Genomic DNA, 6,000 nt, shown 5'->3' on the forward strand with positions numbered 1-6,000 from the left:
TTAGGAGGCTGGATGATAGTCATCAGGTCAGAGGGCTCATCAGCAGCTCCCATAGTACTTAAACTTTCACCCTCTGACTGAGAGAAATGTGAAGCAATGAAACGATCCACTGTTTCTGCATAAAAAGAAGGATTGCTAGAGGCTGGACGAGAACTAAAAAGAAAGATAAATAGATGTACTGTTGCTGATCTTTATACAATTCCTTATGAAAATCTTCCACAACTTCTGTGTTTTTGTGTTTTATAACATTGAATGAAAGGAACTTTTTTGGCACTGATCAACAGAAAGCAAACGATTCAGGTAAACGTAAATCTAAACCAATTCAAATCCAACATATGAAAATATATGTTTTAAAAGCATTCATCTTTTTAATAGGATGAACCCAACCTTAAAGTTTAATTTAAGCGAGTCTGTAACGCAGAGAAAACACACCATGATATGCATATTTTTATGTCCAGTAAACAACTCAGCAAGAATGTAAGCTACTCCAGGAAATACACAAATCTATTTTTTTTATATAAGCTGATTTAAAGGCAATTTTGGGTTTAAATATGTGCAGTAAAAAAGACCAATGTAGCTTCCTGACCACCTATTCGATATGAAACCAGCCTGAATATCTGATTCTGTACTACTCTCCAGTTGTTGCACAGTTTTTCTTCTTAAAGATAATTTCCTTTGCAAGGTTGCCTTACAAGGTAAACAAGGTTTACGGATGGAGCCATGACACAAAATGTGAGGGGAGGCGTTTGACAGCTGCTGATGTAATCCGGTAATGAGTGGGGAACATAACCGCTCCCAGTGGCTCAGTGCAGACAGTTCAAAACGTAACTTCACAATTCTTCAAAGTAACAGTCTCAATGTTGCGCTAGCGTTCATACATTTGTAATGAACCTAGAAGAGCACCGAGCAGATCAGTGACATTTTCTTATTGATCTGTCCACTCTGCATTTAAGGTGCTTCACAAATGCGATTTGATTTTATGAAAATGATCCATCTAGTTTGGCATTTACTGTTATACAGATACTATATGTGACCACAGAGGATTTAGTCCATATGTATGCAGATATTCTGACAGTTAAGACTGTAAAAAATCTTTTTTTTTTTTTTTTTTTTTAACAATAATAATCTTTAAAAAGCCTTAAATGCCCTAAATTTTTTGTTTGTAATGTCTAAAGGGCAGATTGGGGCAGATTTTCAAAGAAATCACTTAATTTATCTTAAGCTTATCTGTAAATTCTGTTAAAGGATAATATGCTCAGTAAATCCTGGAATCCATTTATGACATGATGGAAAGTAGCTACTGGGACAGATGTTGGAATAATAAGATCCTAATGTACTTCTCATTCCCGTTTAAATTTACTTTAATATCCACACATCATAAAGTCTACCCAGGCCTGTTGATACAGTTGGTTGAGGCGATCATTGCTGCCCAAACAGTCTGGAGAGATGATACTCGACACTCGTTTGCAGTGTTTTAGCTGCTGATCAGTGATACAACACTGCCCCCTGCTGGAGGAAAAATAGCACCATCAACTTTAGTAGATGAAGATGGCATTGCATGAAAGCTGGAAGTGAAAGAATAATCTGGTTACCTCACTGTCTTCATTATGGACATTTTAAAAGTTTTGTCTCCATATGAGATTTTAGTTAATTTTTCTCATCTGCTGCATTCACACGACACCATTATATACCTTTAAAAGCTTTTACATTTTCATGTGAGAGCAGCGAGGTCATGGTAGTCTCTGGAATATGATCTGAGGAGCAGTTTGAGTTCAGTAATTAAACAAGATGTACACATGGTGGGTTGTAATAGCTGATCCTATTGTTATTTTATGTTATTTAAACATCTTTGAAGTTAGTATCAAAAGAAATCACAATATTGCACAAGGATTTTGTCGTTTTTAACAAGAATACTACCATCAAAGTGTGGGAAAGACCTTAAAAGAATAGTCTGATATTTTTGGAAATGTGCTCGTTTGCTTTCTTACAGAGAGATGGATGTGAAGATCACTCACTTTTCTCATATTTCTGTATTAAATTTAAAGTGACAGGCAGCAGAAGGTTAGTTTAGTTCCACACAAAGACTGAAAACGGGAAAATGATGAACCAGACACTGTTCAAAGGTACCAGAATTGTGTTGTGCTTGAAGCCTGAACACTGAAATTTACTGGAAACTGAGAGAGAGAGAGAGAGAGACCAATACCTGCTGTTGGACTCCCACCACACTGGAACATAAACTGGAGGTCATCAGAACCTTTTAGCAGCAGGCTGAGAACATCCCTACCAAGACAGAGAGAAAAGGCATTAAGCACATGCCTATTAAGAGAGCACTAAGGACTTGCGGTTTTCCTTACTGGGCCTTCTTTAAGTCAGCAAAAAGATTTGGAAAAAATGGCACCATAGCCAACAGGGAAGAGAAGAACAGGCGGGACGACATTACCATCCATTGTAATAGCTGCTGTGTTTGAGAAATGCATATAGCCGAGGAATTTTCTGCAAACATATACTGGCACAACTTACACCCAGTAACAGATGAAAACTGATTCGCCCCAAGGATGAAACTCCTAAAGACAAGTAAAGCAACACTGTATATACTGTCCAATGCAGTGACCTATATATAGGGGAAAATACAGAGGAAACTAGCTCCTCTGGACAAGACTCAGTTTACCTACATCTGAAGGATAAGAGACACTCCTTAGAAGACAACAATGTTCATATTCTGGACAGAGAAGAGAAATAGCTGAGAAGGAAGTGAAGGAAGCCATCCATGTGAAGCTGCAACAAGGGGACCTATAGTGCCACTTATCAGGTACTTATAATTCGGTCTTGAGATCAGATATCTTCTCAAAAAGTTTCACCACCATTAACATCTTCAACCATCCTTCAAGGCACAAGGCATTTTAGTTTTGGGTTGTTAATAGGCCATTGACCTTGGGATTTGTTGTTTACAATATGTACACAATTTTGCTAAAAGTATTCACTCACCTGCCTTGACTCGCACATGAACGTAAGTGACATCCCATTCCTAATCCACAGGGTTCAATATGACGTCAGTCCACCCTTTGCAGCTATAACAGCTTCAACTCTTCTGGGAAGGCTGTCCACAAGGTTTAGGAGTGTGTTTATGGGAATTTTTGACCATTCTTCCAGAAGCACATTTGTGAGGTCACACACTGATGTTGGACCAGAAGGTCTGGCTCTCAGTTTCTGCTCTAATTCATCCCAAAGGTGTTCTATCGATTGAGGTCAGGACTCTGTGCAGGCCAGTCAAGTTCATCCACACCAGACTCTGTCATCCATGTCTTTATGGACCTTGCTTTGTGCACTGGTGCACAGTCATGTTGGAAGAGGAAGGGACCAGCTCCAAGCTGTTCCCACAAAGTTGGGAGCATGGAATTGTCCAAAATGTCTTGGTATGCTGAAGCATTCAGAGTTCCTTTCACTGGAACTAAGGGGCCAAGCCCAGCTCCTGAAAAACAAGCCCACACCATAATCCCCCCTTCACCAAACTTTACACTTGGCACAATGCAGTCTGACAAGTATCGTTCTCCTGGCAACCACCAAACCCAGACTGGTCCATCAGATTGCCAGATGGAGAAGCATGATTGGTCACTCCAGAGAAGGCGTCTCCACTGCTCTAGAGTCTAGTGGTGGCTGCTTTACACCACTGCATCCCACGCTTTGCATTGCACTTGGTGATGTATGGCTTGGATGCAGCTGCTTGGCCATGGAAACCCATTCCATGAAGCTCTCTGCTGAAGCACTGTTCTGGAGCTAATCTGAAGGCCACATGAAGTTTGAAGGTCTGCAGCGATTGACTCTGCAGAAAGTTGGTGACTCCTTCACACTATGCACCTCAGCATCCGCTGACCCCGCTCCATCAGTTTACATGGCCTACCACTTCGTGGCTGAGTTGCTGTCGTTCCCACACACTTCCACTTTCTTATAATACAGCTGACAGTTGACTGTGGAATATTTAGGAGTGAGGAAATGTCACGACTGGATTTGTTGCACAGGTGGCATCCTATCACAGTTCCACGCTGGAATTTACTGAGCTCCTGAGAGCGACCCATTCTTTCACAAATGTTTGTAAAATCAGTCTGCATGCCTAGGTACTTGATTTTATACACCTGTGGCCATGGAAGTGATTGGAACACCTGATTCTGATTATTTGGATGGGTGAGCGAATACTTTTGGCAATATAGTGTATCTGGGACTCCCCATCAGTCAATTAGAACTGATGAAGCCTCTTGGATGAGACGGGAAACATTTTCAAGAACCGAAAAAAGAGTTGAGTTGAAACTGAAGCTTGTAGGATTAAAATGACTGGATGACGGAGAATCTACACAGACAGAATCTGTCTTCCAGTTACTCCAACATGCACTAACTAATTAACAGAAACATTTTTTTAAAAAAGTTTCTCAAATTGCACTTCTGTTTCCTAATCAAAGCAAAAACCAGCAGCCTGCTGGTTAACTGGATCAGAAACTCTTGGGTGAAAATGTTAAAGTAGGCGAGGCTGTTGCCTTAAGATCATCATGTAGGCACAAGAAAACACAGACTAATGTAAACTAATAGGATCTAACCCTATTTAATGAGCAGGATTAGGAAACAAAATGTCTTACAGATATTTTTAGGGAGCAGACCCACCCATGTTCCACTGATACTCAGCCAGAGGATATTTGATTTCAGCATTTCTAAAATCTCTGCTATGACCCTGCCTCTCTAGTGTGTATGTACACAGTGCCATCTCTAACAGCCTCATCGTTTCACCATCATTACACCCTATCTGTAATGGCATTTTAATCCAAATGTCAAAGTGTCACCTTACTTTCCTTCACCCGGACAGACACCCTCCCACTCTGCATTTAGGGAGTGATGTCACTGTCTGCCTTGCCATGGACTCCAAGCATTTACAGAGTGATTTACAGGCAGTGAACTAATGGAAATAACTGATTGATGGCAAGGGAAGATTGATTAACTCCTTGGATCTTTCATTCTACCCTAGAGGGAATAGTTATGAGGATATATTTGGAGCTTAATTATGTGTAGGAGTGAGGGAAAAAAGCGTTTCCTCATGTCTGAGGTAGTGTGTTTGACAGACACAGAAAGGCTTTCATGGGTTCTGGTCTTGTCAGAATTTACTCCACTAAATAAACAACTGTTTCTCAAGGAAACTGTCAAGAGACAGAGGAAAGAGGCTCATCTCAGCGAACTGGGGGAATAATACTCACCATGAGCACTGACGAGAAGAAGGAGACAACTGGCGTACACCAACCAGCTCACTGCTGAAATGCAGCTTGTGAGTCTGTCAAGGTACTTACAGCGTTTGGTGGAATCATTAGACCCAAGTAAACACAGGGAATCCAGTGGAAAATGAATATTTTCCAGCCTTTTTCAGTTTGGTATTTACTTTGGTAGTTCTCTGCCTTTGGGAATAAAAACCAGAAGCCTGGATGTTGAATTTTATTAATAAAAATGTCTAATTAAAGTTGATTAATCAGGCAGCTTTGGAAAGTAACTAAGTGGATTTACTGAAGTGTTTATACTTGTACTTCATTTTTATGGAATTTAGTATTTCATGCAGCTTTATACTTTCATATCACTTTTATGTTGTACATTTACTTAATAGTTTTATCTGTTATTAGTTACTTTTTACATTAAAAAACTAAAAGAAAAAAAGGATTTTTTCCCATCACAGATTTATCTTGGTGGAAATTAACTAAATACTGTACTTCACTTTATGCTTCCATTCCACTACATTTCAAAGGCAAAAGTAAACATTTTTTACTCCACTGTTCCACACTTTAATTACTACTTTGCAAATTTAGTTTAATTTTGCAAAATATAATCAATAAAAATGTAAATTATCACAAGCAGATAAACTTTTTAAAGTACTAATATGAGTGTCAACTTTGAGGTTTTAAACTCATTAATACATCATTAATGATAATCCAATCATATTTTTTTGAAATATGTCATTCTGAAACCTGAGTACTT

This window comes from Amphiprion ocellaris, chromosome 7 (genome assembly GCF_022539595.1).
Source record: "Amphiprion ocellaris isolate individual 3 ecotype Okinawa chromosome 7, ASM2253959v1, whole genome shotgun sequence".
NCBI classification, from domain to species: domain Eukaryota; kingdom Metazoa; phylum Chordata; class Actinopteri; family Pomacentridae; genus Amphiprion; species Amphiprion ocellaris.